This window comes from Protopterus annectens, chromosome 3.part1 (assembly GCF_019279795.1).
Source record: "Protopterus annectens isolate FY-2018-M chromosome 3.part1, PAN1.0, whole genome shotgun sequence".
Taxonomy (NCBI): domain Eukaryota; kingdom Metazoa; phylum Chordata; order Ceratodontiformes; family Protopteridae; genus Protopterus; species Protopterus annectens.
Window position 1 is genome coordinate 12,037,903 of NC_056732.1, and position 22,143 is coordinate 12,060,045.

The following is a 22,143-nucleotide window of genomic DNA, read 5'->3' on the forward strand; positions in this document are numbered from 1 at the left end:
GCAGCCTATCCATTACATAGAGACGGTCTCTCCCCATCTCCCTACCAACCCCAGGATCCTCTCCCTTGTCTACTGCAGTAATTAGCCAAGTCTCTCTCTACCTGCCTTTCCTCAGTTAGCAGAGTCAGCCCTTTCCAACCCTCATTGTTGACACTTCTGTGTTGCCTCCCTGGTCCTGTCTGCTATCAGTTGTCCAGTTTCCTTTGACAGCTCACTGGTTCCGGTGGTCCCCCTTCTTCCATAGTTTGCTAATTCTGAACCAAAGACTGATTTCACCACAATCTGCCCTCTGTTTTCTTTACCAAGACTCTTTCTCCCCTCAGTTATGGCAGCTCCAGCTGCCAAGATTTTTTCTCTCTCTCTACAAAGTGCCTCTTGTATCTTTCTTTGACTCTTGGCTACTTCCTTGCCCCTAATGTTCCTTTCTGCAAATATTCTTCTCCAGTTCTACTAGTTACAGCTTTATTCACTATCTGTGCTAGACGCATCACTTCTTGTGTCATAGCAGAACCCATTCCCACCCTTCCTGCACTCCTTACAAGCCCTTATCATTGATCTGTCCTGTTCACCCTCTCTCCTTCCCACCTGCATGAGTGTCCCTCCCTGCCTCAGTGTGCTGGTTCCTCCGTGTACCTCCAACACTGCCTCCCCTTTGTTACCTGACACGACTCTCTACAGCTATTCCTCCGCCTTGGATCTTTTCTCATTCCCCTCTATCATGGATGCATCACTCACTTTTTCCTTTATCTTAGTCGATAGCATTTATCTGCCTTTATTCCTACAACCTTTCTCAAGTCTTCTTGCTTTATACCTTCTTCCTTCCTACCAATCCCACCTACTGACCATCACAAGCTCCCATAGCCTTCCTTAAAGTCCCAACATTCTCCTGGAAGCCACACAACTTTGCCATCTCAAAGCTCCTTGAGCCAGATTGTTACCTCACATAATGAGCACTTTGTCCAGTACATAACCTTCTTTACCCAGCTATCCTGCCCATTCTCAAAATCGTCACTTCTCTCCATTTATTTTTATTTGTATATAGGTTCATAGGTTCATACTAGGCTATCTGCCCGAGGGCATTTATAAGCCTAGCCCATAGTTTTGTGGCTTACGCCACCCCTTTAGTTTGGAGAAACTATGCCCATTATTTTGCTGTGCCTCTGTCGAGCAGTGACACTGAGGTAACCCCTGGGGTGTATCTGCGATCTCCCATCCATTGGTCAAGATTCCTCTTGAACAAGGCCAGCGAGGTGCTCTGCCTCACATAAACCGGGATTTTGTTCCACAGCATAGGGAGTCTTTGGGTGATGAATCTATCCCTCCAGCACGTCCTATTAATAACCGTGTCGAGGTTTAAGTCTCCGCCCTTGTGGCTCTGAGGGATCTAGATTTTTGAGATGAAGCATGTTCATCAAATCTGGGTTTGACATGGCCTTGTATGTCAGGCATAGGTCACCTCTGAGCAAGCGGTAAGCAACTGAATATAACTGGAGTTCTTTCAGTCGGGCAGCATAAGACAGATTTTGAGACCCTTTATCCTTTTGTTGAGGAACTTTGTGGCCTCTCCAGCTGCTGCAAGTGTCGGGTCAGATACATTCCGAGTGGGGCATTGTACTCGATCATTGGTCTGCTGAGTGATGCGTATAGCGAGACTATGACTTCCCTTGATATAGATGTGAATCCCTTCATGATAAGGTGGGCAATGTAGAAGGTCTTCCTAACTACTTTAGCAATATGAGTGTCTAATGAAAGGCTACTGTCAACCTGGGTTCCCAGGTCCCTAATAACTTCTTCTGTGTTCAGGGGATTGCCACCTATATGGTAGCTAGGCGTAACCTTATTTTTCCCGAAGGGTATGACTATGCATTTCTTGGCATTTAACTTTAGGCCATGGCTCTGGCACCAGTTATCCGTTTCTGTGAGACCCTTCTGAAGGATATCTGTGTCGGATGTGTTTTCAACTACGCCAGTTTGCAGTCATCTGCAAACTTTGTCAGCCATAACCCTCCTGTGTTTGCTTGTACTTCAGAAAAGTAGATGCCAAACAAGAGTGGGCCCAGGACTGAGCCCTGTGGGACACCACTTGTGACAGGCTTTGAGTCTGACATGGCGCCAGCAACTCTGACCCTGTGGGTTCTGTTACTCAGCCAGTTTGCAACCCATCTTGTAATGTATGGGTTTACATTTAAGTTGATGAGTTTTTCAATGATACCCGAGTGAGGTATTGTATCAAAAGCCTTCGCCAGGTCTAGCTAGGCTGTATGGACTGCCTTTCCTCGTCAATGGCCTTGGTGACTGTTTCAAAAAGTCAACCAAGTTTAGAAGGCATGATCTGCCTTTGACAAAGCCAAACTGGGTTGGATCCAAAGTCTGCAAGTTCCCTATGTCTTTATTTATGAGATCCATTACGATCCTCTCCATGGCTTTGCAGATAAGGCTTGTCAAGCTAATGGGACGGTAATTTCCAGGGTCGGTGGAGGCACCGCCTTTGTGGAGTGGGACCACAGTCGCTGCGCCACTCCTGGGCGTATCCGGAGGTGAGACTAAGATTAAACAGCTGTCCTAACTGTGGGTTTAATTCCTCGTTGAGTTCATGGAGCACATAGCCGGGGACACCATCAGGTCCCATGGATGCTGTGTTCTTTGCCTTGGAGAGAGCAGTTCTCACCTGGGCGTTAGAGATGTTTGGGGGACTACAATCATTTGGTATAGATATCTCTCCTTTGGGAGAAGTTTGCACTGAACCTTTCAGCCAGTATGTTGGCAATGTCTGTAGGATCAGTAATCTTCACATCATTTTGAACTAATTCTGAGCATATCTGGGAGTTTCCTCCTAGGTTTCTGACATAGCTAAAGAATGCCTTATGGTTGTCTTTAGAGTCCTTAGCTATTTTTCTCAAAATTAGCTTTGGATGATTTTATGAGAGCTCTTAGCTTTTTACTTATAGTGATCAGCGTGTCTTACCTTTTAAGGATTTTGCTCTATCTTGTAGTAGCTTTCTCCTTTTGTTGTAGAGTTTGTTTATGGCTGGGGTCCACCAGACTGGACGCTTGCCTTTGGTACAAAGAGTCTTTGTTTTGCTTGGGATTGCCTGATCCATGCAGCCTGCAGGTGCTGCTAGAAGGCATTTGTAAGTGATTCAGCGGTTTGAGTAATGTTAACCGCCGGCTCAGGGGCCTTAAAGGAGACCACACTAGTCTTTAGAAGTGTGAAGTCTGCTTTGAGAAGTTCTTTACTGTGGTCTTTTCATTTCGGTGGGGTGGGATGAGGACCTCCAGCGAGATTGGTTTGTGATCAGATCTCACCAGTGAGGGTATACTTCAGCGTTGAACATTGTGCTCCCATGTTCGTGATGATGAGATCAAGTATGTTTTCTCCTCTTGTGGGGATGGTGACTAGTTGTTCCATGGCATTTGAGTTTATGAATTCCAGGAACTTTTGGGCTAGAGTGTTTGGGCTTGAGTAGTGTTCCCAGTCTATATTAGGGTAGTTGAAGTCACCTAGTATGATGCTGTTCAGAGATACATTTATCCCCTCCAGTGTTTTCAGGAAGGCCATATGAGGTTCCTGAGTTTGCGAGGGTGGCCTGTAACATGCTACAAATTGCAGAGCAGTCTTGCCTATGGTTAATTGCACCTGGATGGTTTCCGATGCATCGTGCGATGCCACCAATCTTGAGGTGTGGGTGTCCTTGATGAATATGGATACCCTCCTCCTTTCTTAGTATTGTCCGGGTTTTGGGGCGGAACACATGATATGAGGTAAAACCTGATAGTGCTGGGGTGCTCTCAGGAGCCTTGAACCAGGTTTCTGTCACAGCACAGACATCGATGTTCTCCATACTGAGAAGGGCCTCAGTGCGTGCATCTTGAGGTTGAGACTTCTGGCATTGAGCAGCATTACCCTTAGTTTTTTTCTTTGTTTTGTTCTAGGGTGGTAGGTTTAGAATTTGAGCCTTGCCTAAAAAAGGCACTATGGGGTTGGCAAGAGCCTTTGCCAAAAACCATACTGGTGATCACTAATCATCACCTCCCTTCTTAACCTAGCTTCCACTACTCTTTCCCATAACTTCATGCTGTGACTGATCAGTTTAATCCCTCTGTAGTTACTACAGCTCTGCACATCACCCTTATTCTTAAAAATTGGTACCAAAACACTTTTTCTACATTCCTCAGCATCCTCACACTTTCCAAGATTTCATTAAACAATCTAGTTAAAAACTCCACTGCCATTTCACCTAAACACCTCCATGCTTCCACAAGTATGTCATCGGGACCAACAGCCTTTCCGTTCTTCATCCTTCACTGCGAAGAGTGAGAATGAATTGTGTTTACTAATGGTTTTATCAAGTTGGCTGCACCCCAGATGTTTACTTTGTATTGCTGGCAAGGAGTGACGTAGACCTCTGTTAACATACTGTTGTGCGATGGAATGGACCTGCAGTACCTCTTGAGGATGGCAAATCTAATCACTGAATGATGTTACCTAACAGGTACAGCAGCATTTCCTAACTTCATACAGATCGGTAGCCAGTGAGCGTGAGCAGTACTAACGACTGTGATTGTATCGTGATGGCCGTGGTGGTAGTACCCTGCACCTGTCGTACTAAATATCCAATGCATCCCTTCTCTTTCTTACTGTGAGGATTGGTTGTCTGTTAACACTGCAGTGAAGAACTTATCATCATCTATATACCCACACAATTCATGGGCTAAGCAAAGTGACTATCCTAGTTCAAGGGCCAGAGAGTTCATGACTTGTGCTTGCACTTTTGAGATAATTCCTGCCAAAACAATTTTTGTGCACGGAATATGCTGTTACTTGGATATATTTTAAAGTTATTCATAAACGTTTGCTAAGTGTACTATATGGTTTTAACCCCAACCTTAAACATCTTCCTCATACACAATGTCTTATTCTCTTCTCGTCTTTTGTCCTCCTTACATGACATATCTGTGGACCAATACACTGCATCCCTCTTTCTCTGCTGTATGGACCAGGGAACTTGCCTTAGGATGTAAGGTCAGAAAATGTCAACCCCAGCGCCCATAGCCTGTCAGTTTTCTGAATGCACATCTGATGCCACCATTTATATAGAATTTAACTTCACTTTTCCCTCTCTCTTCATTCTCATCATTGACCAAGCTACAGTCGGGCAACTCATATTGCTCCCCTTGTGTCACTGCCTCATATGTCTGATACTATAATGCCCACCCTCTTCTTGTGCATCACTACCTGCAGCTTCCCTGTCTTCTTATGTAGATAATACTCTACCCAAGAATGAGCTTAGAGTCCAGTTTGTTACCCTGCTTTTCTCTGCACCTCTTTTTTATTTATTCTTACTGAATGAATGTTCAACCTCCTCTTGTGCATTTATGATATACCCTCTGTCTTCCATTTAATTTAAAGGTGCTGTTACTGCCCTGCACCTCTACAATCTCACTGTATTTCTTCTAGGTTAAGCTGCAGCCTATCCATTACATAGAGACGGTCTCTCCCCATCTCCCTACCAACCCCAGGATCCTCTCCCTTGTCTACTGTAGTAGTTAGCCAAGTCTGTCTCTACCTGCCTTTCCTCAGTTAACAGAGTCAGCCCTTTCCAACCCTCATTGTTGACACTTCTGTGTTGCCTCCCTGGTCCTGTCTGCTATCAGTTGTCCAGTTTCCTTTGACACTCCCGACTTCCTCATACAATGCCACAAGTCCTCTCTAGGGACCCTGTCATATGCTTTCTCTAAGTCTACAGAAACACAATGCAACTCCTGACCTTCTCTGTACTTCTCCATCAACACTCTCAGAGCAAACATCACATCTGTAGTGCTCCTTCCTGGCACAAAACCATACTGGTGATCACTAATCATCACCTCCCTTCTTAACCTAGCTTCCACTACTCTTTCCCATAACTTCATGCTGTGACTGATCAGTTTAATCCCTCTGTAGTTACTACAGCTCTGCACATCACCCTTATTCTTAAAAATTGGTACCAAAACACTTTTTCTACATTCCTCAGCATCCTCACACTTTCCAAGATTTCATTAAACAATCTAGTTAAAAACTCCACTGCCATTTCACCTAAACACCTCCATGCTTCCACAAGTATGTCATCGGGACCAACAGCCTTTCCGTTCTTCATCCTTCACTGCGAAGAGTGAGAATGAATTGTGTTTACTAATGGTTTTATCAAGTTGGCTGCACCCCAGATGTTTACTTTGTATTGCTGGCAAGGAGTGACGTAGACCTCTGTTAACATACTGTTGTGCGATGGAATGGACCTGCAGTACCTCTTGAGGATGGCAAATCTAATCACTGAATGATGTTACCTAACAGGTACAGCAGCATTTCCTAACTTCATACAGATCGGTAGCCAGTGAGCGTGAGCAGTACTAACGACTGTGATTGTATCGTGATGGCCGTGGTGGTAGTACCCTGCACCTGTCGTACTAAATATCCAATGCATCCCTTCTCTTTCTTCGTACTGTGAGGATTGGTTGTCTGTTAACACTGCAGTGAAGAACTTATCATCATCTATATACCCACACAATTCATGGGCTAAGCAAAGTGACTATCCTAGTTCAAGGGCCAGAGAGTTCATGACTTGTGCTTGCACTTTTGAGATAATTCCTGCCAAAACAATTTTTGTGCACGGAATATGCTGTTACTTGGATATATTTTAAAGTTATTCATAAACGTTTGCTAAGTGTACTATATGGTTTTAACCCCAACCTTAAACATCTTCCTCATACACAATGTCTTATTCTCTTCTCGTCTTTTGTCCTCCTTACATGACATATCTGTGGACCAATACACTGCATCCCTCTTTCTCTGCTGTATGGACCAGGGAACTTGCCTTAGGATGTAAGGTCAGAAAATGTCAACCCCAGCGCCCATAGCCTGTCAGTTTTCTGAATGCACATCTGATGCCACCATTTATATAGAATTTAACTTCACTTTTCCCTCTCTCTTCATTCTCATCACTGACCAAGCTACAGTCGGGCAACTCATATTGCTCCCCTTGTGTCACTGCCTCATATGTCTGATACTATTCAGTTAACAGAGTCAGCCCTTTCCATCCCTCATTGTTGACACTTCTGTGTTGCCTCCCTGGTCCTGTCTGCTATCAGTTGTCCAGTTTCCTTTGACAGCTCACTGGTGCCGGTGGTCCCCCTTCTTCCATAGTTTGCTAATTCTGAACCAAAGACACAATCTGCCCTCTGTTTTCTTTACCAAGACTCTTTCTCCCCTCAGTTATGGCAGCTCCAGCTGCCAAGATTTTCTCTCTCTCTCTACAAAGTGCCTCTTGTATCTTTCTTTGACTCTTGGCTACTTCCTTGCCCCTAATGTTCCTTTCTGCAAATATTCTTCTCCAGTTCTACTAGTTACAGCTTTATTCACTATCTGTGCTAGACGCATCACTTCTTGTGACATAGCAGAACCCATTCCCACCCTTCCTGCACTCCTTACAAGCCCTTATCATTGATCTGTCCTGTTCACCCTCTCTCCTTCCCACCTGCATGAGTGTCCCTCCCTGCCTCAGTGTGCTGGTTCCTCCGTGGCCACCTCCAACACTGCCTCCCCTTTGTTACCTGACACAACTCTCTACAGCTATTCCTCCGCCTTGGATCTTTTCTCCTTCCCCTCTATCATGGATGCATCACTCACTTTTTCCTTTATCTTAGTCGATAGCATTTATCTGCCTTTATTCCTACAACCTTTCTCAAGTCTTCTTGCTTTATACCTTCTTCCTTCCTACCAATCCCGCCTACTGACCATCACAAGCTCCCATAGCCTTCCTTAAAGTCCCAACATTCTCCTGGAAGCCACACAACTTTGCCATCTCAAAGCTCCTTGAGCCAGATTGTTACCTCACATAATGAGCACTTTGTCCAGTACATAACCTTCTTTACCCAGCTATCCTGCCCCATTCTCAAATCTTCACTTCTCTCCATTTATTTTTATTTGTATATTTTTCTAGTGTCTGATTAGAACATTTTTCTTAGTTCACATGTATTTCAAAATGACCTAATATGTAAATTTTAGTCAAGTCACATGTTACTGCATAATTAAAACAGACACAAAAACAGATATAACTTAAATAACCCCATCAAGGGACAAAGACACGGAATGGAACAGCACTTTCAGTACAAGGTTAATTGACAGTTTCTGGAAGTAAACATTGCATACCTAATTCTGCTGAGATGCCAAACAGAAGCCATTTTATCGTAAGCCTTTCATCAAAAGTATAGAAATGAAATTTAAAATTGAGGCTAATTTTACTGAATGTAAAAGAAACACTAAAACAAAAGCTCATTTTTCTAAAAGTACATAACATGGTTACTTCAATACTCAAAGAGATAGCCAAAAAGCCTACGCCTAGTTTACTTCAAAAAGAGGTAGCAGGTTTACATAATACGCCTTGTTTTTACAAATGTATAATAAATATAGATCAGAAAATAAATCTAAATCACTGTACTACAAACTTTACACCTGCAGCCCTATTTAACTCCACATCCATGAATATACTAAATAGTCACACTTCGATTAGAAGTAAAAGAATTAAGACCAACCCTGCTACCGGACTGTCTAAAAATCCTAAACAATTAATGAAAAAACAGGATAATGTATGGAAAACATGGAAGGAAGTACAGTACTATATCCCTTCTTCAAATTATACAAAAAACTAAGGAATGCCACCAAAAAAAGATCAGAACTGGAAAATGAACTATCGCACTGATTTTAAACTGTGAGCCAAAGTAACCCTAAAGCCTTCTGGTCAGCCATAAATAATCTCCTAGTACCAGGTCAATCATTACAGCCCACTGCGTGCTTAACTAATCATACAAGTAGTACCCCTAACCAATTCCACACTCATTTTATATAAACGTTACCTCTCTTATTAACACCCCACCCATGCTTATCAATGGTTACCTCTCTTATTAACACCCCCATGCTTATCAATGGTTACTTCTCTTATTAACACCCCCCATGCTTATCAACGGTTACCTCTCTTATTAACACCCCCCCATGCTTATCAACGGTTACCTCTCTTATTAACACCCCACCCATGCTTATCAACGGTTACCTCTCTTATTAACACCCCCCCATGCTTATCAACGGTTACCTCTCTTATTAACACCCCCCCATGCTTATCAACGGTTACCTCTCTTATTAACACCCCCCATGCTTATCAACGGTTACCTCTCTTATTAACACCCCCCATGCTTATCACTGCTCCCCCCATAAAGCCATAAAGTAGTCAAAAGATCTTTACCTTCCAACCGGTACCTGCTGGCACGATCAAGAAGCCTCTCCTTAAACTCAAACTTACCACCTGGACCCAGGTAAAATATCAGCTGAATATATTAAACTAGCAGCAGAAGCCTTATCCAGCCCAGTGTTAATTCCAATAAATAGATCAGTAAAGGAAGGATATGTTCCTGCACTTTGGAAAAAAATCATATATCTTACATCTGCACAAAGGAGGAAAATCCAATGGTATTTCTAACTACAAACCTAGAGCCATCTTATCTCCTCTGTCAAACATACTAGAAACATGTATTCATAAACAAGTCCTCAACTTTATTACAGACAACCTTTTCTCCTCAACCCAGCATGGCTTCTGCCAGCATCACAGTACCACAGCCACCTGCACCACAGCCCTACAACCCCCCGCACCACAACCCTACAATTGCCTGCACCACAGTAGTACAACTGCTTACGCCACAGTACCACAGACCTACAACCACCTGCACCACAGCCCTACAACCACCCGCACCACAGCACTACAGCCCTAAAACTGCTTGCATCACAGCACCACAACCTTACAACCACCTGCACCACAGCACTACAACCACCCGCACTACAACCACCCACACCACAGCACTACAACCACTCGCACTACAGCACTACAGCCCTATGACCACTCACACCACAGCACCACAACCCTACAACTGCCTGCACCACAGTAGTACAACTGCTTGCACCACAGTACCACAGGCCTACAACTGCCTGCACCACAGCCCTACAACCATCTGCACCACAGCCCTATAACAACCCATACCATAGCACTACAGCCCTAACACCGCTCGCACCATAGCACCACGACCCTACAACTGCCCGCACCACAGTAGTACAACTGCTTGCACCACAGTACCACAACCCTACAACCATCTGCACCAAAGCACTACAACCTCCTGTACCACAGCCCTACAACCACCCACACCACAGCACTACAGCCCTATATCATTAGGTGGGTTGCAAATTGGCTCACAGATAGAACCCAGTGTGAAAGTAGTGGACCAGTCATGAGTGGAGTCCCACAGGGATCAGTCCTGGCTCCTCTCCTGTTTGGCATCTACTTCGCAAAAGTCCAGACCAACATAGAGGGACTCTGGCTGACCAAGTTCGCAGATGACTGCAAGCTGGCAGCCATTATTAACTCCCCAAGTGATGTAGATATCCTACAGAAAAGCCTCACGGAGACCAATGACTGGTGTCAAAACCATGGCCTTAAGCTTAATGCCAAAAAATGCATCGTCATTCCCTTTGGTAAAAACTCAGTTCCCACTAACTACCACATCGATGGGAGCCCACTGAACACTGAAGGCATTATAAGAGATCTGGGGACCCAAGTTGACAGTAAACTCTAAGACCATCACATTGCCACTGTGGTCAGAAAGTCCTTCTATGTGGCACACCTCATTACCAAGGGTTTAGCATCCAGGAAGAAAGAGGTCATCATATATCTCTACTCTTCCCTCATTAGGCCAATCGTCGAGTATAATGCCCCATTTGATATGTACCTCACTAGACACATACAACAGCTGGAAAGACCACAAAAGTACCTCACAAAGAGGATACTAGGCCTGAAACACATGTCCTATATGGACAGACTAAAAAAACTCCAGCTATTCTCTGTCTCATATCGTCTACTAAGAGGTGATCTCGGCTTGACTGACAAAGCCATGTCTGACCCAGCTCTGTTAGAAATGCTACATCTAAGGAAATCCAAATCCCTCCGCACCACATGTCCAGAGACCTCAACCTCATTACCACAATCAACAGAACATGCTGGAGGGACAGGTTCAAAACCCAGAGACTGCCCAGGCTGTGGAACAGACTTCCATCACATGTCAAGCAGAGCACTTCACTGGCCTTCTTCAAGAGAAATCTTGTTGAGTGGATGGGAAATACGAAATTCACCCTGGGGTCACTCCAGTGGCTCTACTTGACAGAGATGCTGGGAACTAATGTTGGGTGGCATGATGCCAGTACACTTTTAAGGGCTAGGCTTGTAAAGGCTCCAGGGCCATTAACCTAGTACACACCTATGAACCTATAAAACTGCTCTCACCACAGCACCACAGGCCTACACCCGCCTGCACCACAGCCCTACAACCACCCACACTACAGCCCTACAACTGCCTGCACCACAGCCCTACAACTGCCTGCACTACAGCAATACAGCATTACAACCACCCGCACAGCATGCACACACACTGACACACACACACTGACACACAAACACACACTGACACACACACACACACACTGACACACACACACACACTGACAGACACACACACACTGACAGACACACACACTGACACACACACACACATTGACACACACACACACACACACACACAAATTGACACACACACACACACACACACACACACACACACACACACACACACACACACTGACAGACACACACACACACACACACACACACACACACACACACACACACACACACACACACACACACACACAGACACACACACACACACACACACACACACACACACACACACACACACACACACACACACATACACACACACACTGACAGACACACACACACAAAACATGTAACAGTAGGAGTCCCCCAAGGCTCAATATTAGGTCGTCCATTGTTCGATATCTTCACCATTGATCTGCACACTGCAGGTAAACATGCATTCATCATACAGCATGCAGATGACTCTACAATTATCTGTTCTTACAAATAATCCATTAACTGGTAAAACTACTCGTGTACCAACACCTTTGCCCAATGGTTCTTGGAATTCATAAATTAAAATGCCCTGGATCAACTAATCCATAGTCCCACCAGGGGCTCCAGTATGCTAGACCTGGTCATTACCAACATGGGAAATCGATATTCCACAACTATGGTCACCCCCTTGTTGGTCAGGTCTGACCATAAGCTAATCACCCTTAACATCCACATCCCACTCCCACCCCCCAATAAGGAAACCTCCATAAAAAACTTTTCCAAAGCCAACGTCATGCTACTCAAATCAGAAGTGACAAACTTCATGACACCCATGCAGACGGGAACTGAAAGTTCCACTGCTGAATCCTACACTAAGGCACTGTACGAACACATCCACTCATGCATGAATCGTGCCATCCCAAATAGAACCAAGATGCTCTCCTCCAAAAAAAGGAAGCCAATCTGGTGGTCCCCTGCCATAAACAAACTTTACAACAAAAGGAAGAAATTGTTGCAGAAAAAGAGGAAAATCCTAGGATGCAAAAAACCCCCTTACCAGCCTCAGTAAGAAGCTGAGATCCCTCATAAAATCCTCAAAAGCTAGTTACGAAAATAAAATTGCTAAAGATTCCAAAGACAACCACAAGGCATTCTATAACTATGTCAAGAATCTAAATGGCAATGCTCAGATTTGCTCTGAGCTACAACAGAATGGCATTAAATATGCTGATCCCAAGGATATTGCCAATATCCTGGCAGATCAATTCAGTGCCAACTTCACCCCCCTCTCACCCCCTAAACGGCCCATCTCAATACCGGAAGATTGCCAAATTCCAGTAATAATCGCCAAACAGGTAAAAAATGAACTCTCCAAAGCTAAGAATACAGCACCCATGGGACCAGATGACATCCCGGGCTGTGTACTACATGAACTACAAAATGAACTGGCACCTCACGTAAGTGTCATGTTTAATCATAGCCTCACCTCAGGCTTCGTGCCCACTGAGTGGTGCACAGCTACAGTTATCCTGCTCCACAAGGGGAGATCCACCTTGGATCCCAGGAACTATCGCCCCATCAGTCTGACGAAGCTGATCTGCAAGGCCATGAAACGTATTATCATGGAACTTATAAACAAAGACATTGGCAACCTTCAAACACTGGACCCCACCTAGTTTGGGTTAGTGAAGGGCCGATCTTGTCTCCTGAACCTGACTGACTTCTTTGAATCAGTCTCCAGAGCCGTGGGTGAGGGTAAGGCAGTCCACGCAGCCTATCTGGACCTCGCCAAGGCCTTTGACACCATCCCAACTCTGGAATCATAGATAGTCTTACTAAGCTGGGCATTAATCCCTACATCACTTGATGGGTTGCCAACTGGCTTACTGACAGGACCCACACTGTAAAAGTGGCCGACTCCAAATCCAGCTCCAGACAAGTGATAAGTGGAGTACCTCAGGGTTCAGTCCTAGGACCGCTCTTGTTTGGCTTCTAATTCTCTGAAGTACAGGCCAACACTAAGGGACTCTGGCTAACAAAGTTCGCAGATGACTGCAAACTGGGAGCCATTATTGAATCCCCAAATGATGTGGATACTCTACAAAAGGGCCTTACAGAAACAGATGCTTGGTGCCAGAGCCTTGGGCTCAAGCTCAATGCCAAGAAATGTATAGTTATCCCCTTTGGGAAAAAACATGTACCCATGGTTTACCACATAGGTGGCAGTACACTAAACACCGAACGTGTGATAAGAGACTTAGGGGCACAGGTGGACAGTGGTCTCACCTTCGATAACCACATTGCCACAACAGTCAGGAAATCCTTCTATATGGCACACCTCACCACTAAGGGATTTTCATCCAGAAAAAAAGAGGTCATTGTCCCACTGTACTCATCTCTCATTAGACCCATTATAGAATACAATGCCCCGTTCGGTACATACCTCTCAAGACATCTGCAACAACTGGAAAGGCTGCAGAAATACCTCACTAAAAGAATCACAGGCCTAAAGCAGATGCCCTGTGCTGACCACCTTAAAAAATTCCAGCTATATTGTGTTGCATATAGTCTACTCAGAGGCGATCTCTGCTTAACATACAAGGCCATGTCAAACCCAGAGCTGTTGGACATGCTACACTTAAAGAAATCCCAATCCCTCAGAGTCAAACGCTCCAGGGATCTAAACCTTGTCATCACAATAAACAAAACATGCTGGAGGAATAGGTTCCTGACCCAGAGACTTCCCATACTCTGAAATAGACTGCCCATACATGTCAAGCAGAGCGCCTCTTTGGCCCTCAAAAGGAATGTTGATGATTAGATGGGAGAAAAGAAATTCACCCCGGGGATCACGTCAGTCACCCTGCTAGACAGGGGCCCAGGGAAGTAAATATTGTGGGAAGAAATAGCCAGGGAATTGTTATGGCTAGGCTTGTATAGGCCCTAGGGCCGATAGCCTCGTACCAACCTATGAACCTATGAAAACTGGAACATCTAACTCATAAATTCCTTACTTCTGTTAAGTCATGGCCAACAGACTCACAATTACTATTAAATCCCAGGAAAAACCCAAAAATGATCCTATTCCTCCCAAAGTGGCAAATTCCACACAAACAGCAATTTACTAACACCTCCAGCAGTAACAGTATTTTAGAACTAGTAACCAATACCAAGCTCTTAGGAGTCATCACTGATGGTCTAAAATTCGACCACCATATAAAACAGGTAGTAATAACAAGAACTGACCAAAAGCTAGGGGACCCCCTACAAGAGCAAACTCCACTTAACAGACAGAGCCAGAAGCACCATTGCATCGTCTTTCTGCCTCCCTACCTTTTTTATGCCATCCACATACTCATCAACGTGAATCACTCTTCTCACTACACCAGCACTATAGCAAATTAACCAAATTTGACACAAACCACAGCTATTGAACTCACCACTCCATACCTCTTAAACAACTTCAATGACTCAAACTATCAGACTCCCTAACTCACTCCCAATTAGTGGTGACCCACAAGCTTGTATACCTCCCTGAAAAGTATCCCAGCCTAATCAACATGCTCCAGCAGTATAACCCCACCAGACCACAACCGTCTATTGACAAGCACTTATCGACTGTAAGGGTGACCAAGAGCTCTGCTGGACACACTGTCCTACTCCTCCTGTATGGCACAAATTTGGAACTCTATACCCAAGCTCTTAAGACAAATTAAAAAAGCTAAATCTTTCAAAAAACAGCTAAAACAATGTCAATTTGACATATGGCTATGCTGATACTCCACTCCTGGCTAAGTCTGAACCCTAACTCGGCCAATAACTTCCTACAACTCAAACTTTTTTACTCAGACTTATTCACGTTGTTTTGTTGAATCTATCCGCCTCCACTTATCAGCTTCTACCTAACTCTCCTCACCAGCTGTAACTTGCAAAACTCTTACTATAGCTTGGAAAATATACTGCATATTTTACAACTAAATGTTAATTTTGTAAATACTTTTCACCTACTACATATACTTTATTATGTTTATATGTTTCTCTAACATTTCATTTTGAATACCTGTATGTTAATTGACTAACTTGTAACTACTGTGGAACTTTTCTGCCGGGACCTCTGCTGAAAAGGGGCCTCTGTCTGACCAGTTGGACTCTCTCATTAACGAATGCAATACATTGATAAATAAATAAATAATAAACTATTCTCGGTGACCCAAGAATATGAACTGCAACCAGCAGCTGTAAACAAACCATGGATCAGCAAATCAAAAACAAGTTCTTACATAGTTGTAAAGAGCCCCAAAGTAAACCAAGACGTTTAAACTGTAAGCCTTACTAAAAAAAATCTAAATTGATAATAAACTCAAAAATTAACACACTTAGCAAGAACAAAAGATGAAACAAACAGCAGTGAAGATGAAGCCAGCCCAAGTCTTCTTGTTTTCTTCTAAAATCGTCAGAAACAGACAACAGGTGGCTTAAAACAATATCTAAATCTGAATGTAGACAGTGGTTGTTTTTTTATTTTATATAAACAGTAACAGCTGTGAACTTACAGATATAGAGATTCTATATACTTCCTGATTACTCTCTGACTAATCTACAGATGCAGAACACATGCACGCTGCTCACACTCAGCGAGGCTTTAGTAACAATACTTGTATTACTGTCACCACAGTAAGAATACTTAACAATGGTTGTGAAGTGGATTTACGTTGCACATTGAAATACTTATTTCAATTTTTCCTAAACTGCACTGTTGCCCATATATGTCTACTTATATTTGTTGTACGTTGTTAAAATTCTTCCAACCTTGTCTTCTCTGTTTCCACCAACGATGCAAGGAATGCCACTGCACTATAATGTCGGTTAGTCCTGCTCTCTTAATCACTGAATAAAATTTGGATGAAGTATCCAGACATATCATTTTTCTTCGTAACACCGATTTCTCATCAGTTTCCCCTGACAATACAGAGCTACTCTTCCCCCAGTTGTAAGTTGCCCCTTTGCCACCCCCTTACTACAGTCTTCCTTCCCAGCTGTCCTGCAATTCCCCGTCCTTCTTGCTGATCCATAATAACACTGTGCTGCTTGATTTAATGTCAACAATCATTGATGGCATGTATGTGCAATGAGATAGTCTGCAAAGATAAGTCGTGGAAACACTTAAAAGGGAATAGCTAACGTCTCCATTAGCCTCTCAGAGACACTGCCCTAACAGTGTGCATGCTTTCAAATCATTCCGTCTTTCTGCAGATACACATGAACAGCTCATATTTACAAAAGGTTCATCTACCAAAGTGAATGAAGGACTTCATTTTGTCAGCGAATCCTTATAACACATTCAAAATGTGAGTACATTTTTATCAGCACATCTTCTCTCATACCCACAAAAACAGAACAAAAGTTTCTTATGAAGTACATCAAACATATGTATTGCATATGTTTATAATGAAAACAAAATAAAAAATGTTTAAAAAATATGTATTTATCTTGAAAGTGTATCAATACGAATTGCTGTAAACTTCTTGTGAAATAAATATATGAAAATATTTGACCTTACAAGAATAGCAATATGAAATTGTTGTATTTTCTAGTGGGAGATGTGGGCATATCAAACATTTTGGACTTTAAGGCTATGTACAATGCGTGTGTATGTCACACACCAACAACAATGAATAATAAACACAAACTGTTATCACAATGTTTCTGCTGAACTTCATAAAGTTACTGTAATTTACTATAAACAGATAGTTGAAATATATGACTAAATCTTTTCTCTAACATTCACTCTAATATAGCAATTGTTATTAAAACAACCACTATGAAAATAACATTACCTTTTTCACAATATTTGTTTCACAACCACACTACCACTTATTTGTAGTTGTGTAGTTAAAATCCATCCTTAACCTACCAGTAATTTCACAGAAAAGCATTATGTGAACTTTCTTACTAAGACACCACAGCATGAGTTCCAAAGCAACTCGGGTATGCCTTTTCAAAGTATGGGGGGGGGGCACAGTCATGTTAAATAGAAAAGAGCCATTTATATGCACCCAGTAGTTACTTCAGGCTCGCTTTTCTGTTGCTGCATGCATAATGTAATGGGCCTCAAAGTCTGTCTACTACAGACATTTCATGAAGAACAGGAAGCAGTATGTAACTAGTCTGATGATTTCACCACAATAAGACAACCAATGTTTAATTCAAACATTGGTTTCCAGTTTTATAGCCCTCTCCTCTTTATTAATCACTGTCTTAGTCTTCCATTCTTGCTTGGAAACAGGTAACTCTTTGGAACAGCTGAGTTCAATAGTATTATTACAATCAACAAGCAGGGAATGCAAGCTGAAATTTTTGGTTTACTGGATTATTGGCTCTTCTGGGAGGACAGCAGACCTCAGACTCTATTAGTAACCTTAATTCAGATAAGAAAATAAGCTTTTTTAAATGCAGTCAAGTTTCCATTTGCTTAATAGGCTGGCAGGGTAAAATAACATTCTCTTATCAGCATAAGATGAAGGAGCCCATGATAAAAACTATTTCAAGGACATTAGTTGTTTTGAGTCTTCTAATAAATAAACTATCATTGTCACTCAGACATTCACATTATCACTGTCCTCAGACGGAACCTTGATCAGAATTATAAAAATATTTCTAAACTAAATGGTGCTGTAAATACAGCTAAAGATAAAATATGCACACTTCAGAAAAAAAGAAACATTAACTTGCTCACTTTCCAAATGATAAAATATTTTTAGTACACTCAAATAAAAAGCAGTTAGTCGACAGCTTCAAATTCAAGTTTTCTCTTAAGGCGTCTAATGCAAACATTGTTAACTGCAACAATACAAAAAAAAAACCAGCAAATTATCAGAATATTTTCTTTTATATTCAGTTACGGTTCTCAGGTCTATCTCTTCAATTTTAGTTTTAAGAGCTCTTCCACTATGTAATCTACTGGGTTTATATACCGTTAAAAACAAGGTAAAATGAACTGGACCAAAAGACATTTAAAGATTCAACATCTCCTACAGTGCAAACTCAAGAGGAAATTGTTCAACAGGAAACAACATCCCATTATAAAATGAATGGGGAACCAGTGGAGAGATACGTGAAATGCAAAATAGTGTTAGATGCTGGAATAGTAATTATTTACTAGTGAACACCAGTTTATCCTACAGAGGAAGAGCTGGAGTGTTGCAGTAATTTCAGCAGCGGCAATGAACCTTTAAAGTTGTCTGGACAGGGCGTAGGGTCCCAGGTCCATATACGCATTGAGTCCATCCTCTTTCCTGAAACAAGACAAGCATGCTCCCCTTTAAGTTTATCCATTACACACCAGTTAGCCCTGCCTGAGGGACACCCTCTTACTTTGCCACCACTTACCATTAACTTGCACCCCTCCACATATAAAGTTAATATTCCAGCCTGCAGTCGTGGGAATATTTCGGGATCTCTCTCTCTCAATGGCTTGAGATGAAAAAGAAAAACAAAACTGGAAAAAGTCACGAGGGAAAGCGCTATCACTGCGGAGAAGTCCACGCTCCAGTTTATAGTAACCACACCCACCGCATTGCAGAATTCAGCAACGGGCCACGGGGAGCGGCACGAGCCAGATGAGCCTCAGTGGCCAGCAGCAGGAAGGTGCGGTTACTGAGCTCGAGAGGTGAGCGAGGCGCCACCCTAGTCATTCCCTGCACAGCTGCAGTCAGCAGCACCTCCAGCATCTACTACGGGCCAAGCTAGCAAGTGCAGCATTCACAGTGCACATGCATGCCAAGAATTAGTGACAGCATGAGATAAGCATAGGGGAGGCAGGAGTCAAACCTGGCTCTCACTGCAGCTGCTGTATTCCGTTTGGATATGTGTTCCGTCTGGGGGCGTTTCCTCAAGATAAAAGTGTTATACCTTTAACTGTTGAAATAGCACCTCCCTGAAGACTAAGTGACACAAATAAGATGTCACCCACAATCTCACACACTAGACACTAGAACGCAAGATGGAAAACAATTAATGAATTAAAAACGGCTCTTGAAAAGGTGTTTTTAGAATACAGCTATATTTTGAAATCATCAATGAGCGATCACCATCATGTGTAAAGTAACGATTTCATACAAATGGCTAGGAAGCTGCTGTCTTAACCTGTGCGTGTGTCATTGTAACAGACAGCGGCATTACGGAGACACCCACATGAAAGCTATTCGCGCATGACTGCTAACCATGCCATGGCTGCTAACTGCCCCGCAGAGATTGTAGCAGACTATCCAAAACAGCTAGAAATGCACCTTAAAGGAATACAATGTCGCTTTCTCACACTAGCCCTAAGACACTATTCTGACCAGCTGATCGTTCGTTTCTATCCAGAGCCCTTCACTGCTGTTTCCTTGTATTTCCTAGCTTGGTTCCTGCATTGCTGTATAACTGCACACACATGCACTTCCACAGAAAAGCCTACTTACAGTAATATCACAGCTGGTTCGTATGCAATGCAAGCACCCCGCTAGTAGGAATCACCAACAGTCAGCAGAAGCTACACGAATTATAACCCTCCAGCTGCCTGAGCCCAAAGAGGGGCCAGACCTACCAGCGTCCCCCTCGCCTTCTCAGTGCAGAAGCGCAGCTCCTTGCAGACTTACCTTTGCCCTGCTACCGCCTGTTTACAGCAGCTGTCGTAGCACATCCCGGGCGGGGGGGTTATACAGCGAAAACACAGCGCCCTGCAGAGACAGAGATTACAGACACACAAATCCCTGCTTACCCTGGGCAGGCTCGGCATGCAATGCACCTATGGGGATGCGCAGCACATACGCTGATGACAAAGGTACCCCAACTGTTTCCGTTTCCAGCAAGTCTGGGGGGCTTTAAATGAGGTATTTCCATGCTAAGCCCAAACAGCTCCTCGCACAACCTAACAGTGCCTGTCTTTTACCTATATGCACTTCTGATTACTGGATTACTCTACATTATCCTAACATTTATTTTAAGGGTTGCACCTTTTCAGATGCCCGAAGCGGGACTATTTCCACGGAAACGTTATTTAAGAAGACAACTCGCACCTGCAACTACTGAAAACCGCACAACTTCACTCTGTTGCCAAAATAAAATCTCAGTTTGTTTTTCTGTTATTCCGTGTCGTATTAAGATACTTCAAATACAAACCAGTTGCTTTTATGCACCTGCTAGAGAAACATTAGGAAATTATTTATGTCCCGAAATCTCAGGACATATTTCATGCTCATTCACCCCACCACCCTCCACGCAGGTACCTAAATAGGGACCGTATGACTCCTTATAGTAAATAAATAATTAATTTTTGAAACTGACCGTGTCTTTAAACAAGGACAAACCTCTTTTCTTGATAATTATGAAGACCTATAGACGCTATTACGTCATGTAACGCATTGTGTCTGAACATGAAAGTGACGTCATCTCCACGCCTCTCAACCTCTTTGTGCAGGAAATCTGGACAATACTTAAAGTAATGGAGGGGAAAAAGTCCAGAACTAGGGACAGATTTTAAATACTGCACTTATAAATTTAGAAACTTGACTTGGAACAGGTTTTGCATTGGCATGCATTTTCAGAAGGATATGAAGTTTGAAACTCGAATGTATGTCATTTAGTGACTTCAGTCCTCAGTGATTTGCCATAATCATTATCAACCCCCTGTTTCCCATTTTCTACATGGCGTCGTGACTTGGGGTGCCTTGTCAACGTTTGCCATGTCTCTCTATTCAATACCTTCTTCCACAGTCATGCTTGACTGTTGCAACTCCTCACTGATTTAGCAGAAAACCACAAAATTTATGAAGAACAGACCAAAAATATGAGGTAAACATCTGGACTTGCTATGAAAATCTGGACAACAGAGAGGTATGTGTCATCCCTTTTCATTTCATTTTGGGAATTGTTGAAATCACAGTTCTTAAGGATCCTGCAGTATTTACTGCCCCAGCTGTCTAAGACTGACCTTCGTCCAACCCAACACAATTTACCACCGATGAGAGGCAGGGTTATTTTAGACATCAGGTTGATTAGTTTTCCTTATTTCACTGTTTTTTTTTCAGTTATGCTAATCAACAACATGTTAACAATAACCAAATGCTGGAGATTATCAATGTAGGAATACAAAGTAACTTTCCGTTTCGTTTTTAGTTTATTTATTTATACTTACGTTTTGCTGAAATAAAACAGCCTTGTTTACATTTTATAAGTAGAACTGCTTTTATGCTGCAATATATCTTGCAGTCATGTTGTCAAGGTATTCTTTAAATCATCTAGACTAAGGGATTGCTTCTTTAATGTTCTTATCATATGCCCAAATGAACATATAACAATGGGCTCCAGTTTCACATAACATGTCTCTGATTTCTGGTGACTCTGTTATTTTCTTTGAATAGGTCATACTTTTTCTGGAACAACACCTCACTTCAAATCTTCATGAAACAATATGAAATGAAAATGCATTCTTTTGTTCCCCAGCAGTAGCATCTTCCCCCCCCCTCCTACAATGCCTGGAGCACATCTCCACCCCTCAGCCTCTCAGATAATAGATAAGTACTTCTATTTAACCACACAGTTGTGGGTCTGAATGGTTGCTGTATACTTATTTCAAACAGTGAGGCCCGAGAGGTAATCT

At 42.9% G+C, this 22,143-nt stretch overlaps 1 protein-coding gene across 1 annotated transcript in view; it reads right to left on the minus strand.

Annotated features, from left to right (window-relative positions):
- EPB41L3 (erythrocyte membrane protein band 4.1 like 3) overlaps positions 1–19,117 on the minus strand; it is a gene marked incomplete in the record, with an annotated part of 1,523,429 nt that extends 1,504,312 nt beyond the window's left edge. The window contains 1 exon segment of the mRNA XM_044066506.1: positions 18,891–19,117.
- Positions 19,118–22,143: the final 3,026 nt, after the last annotated feature.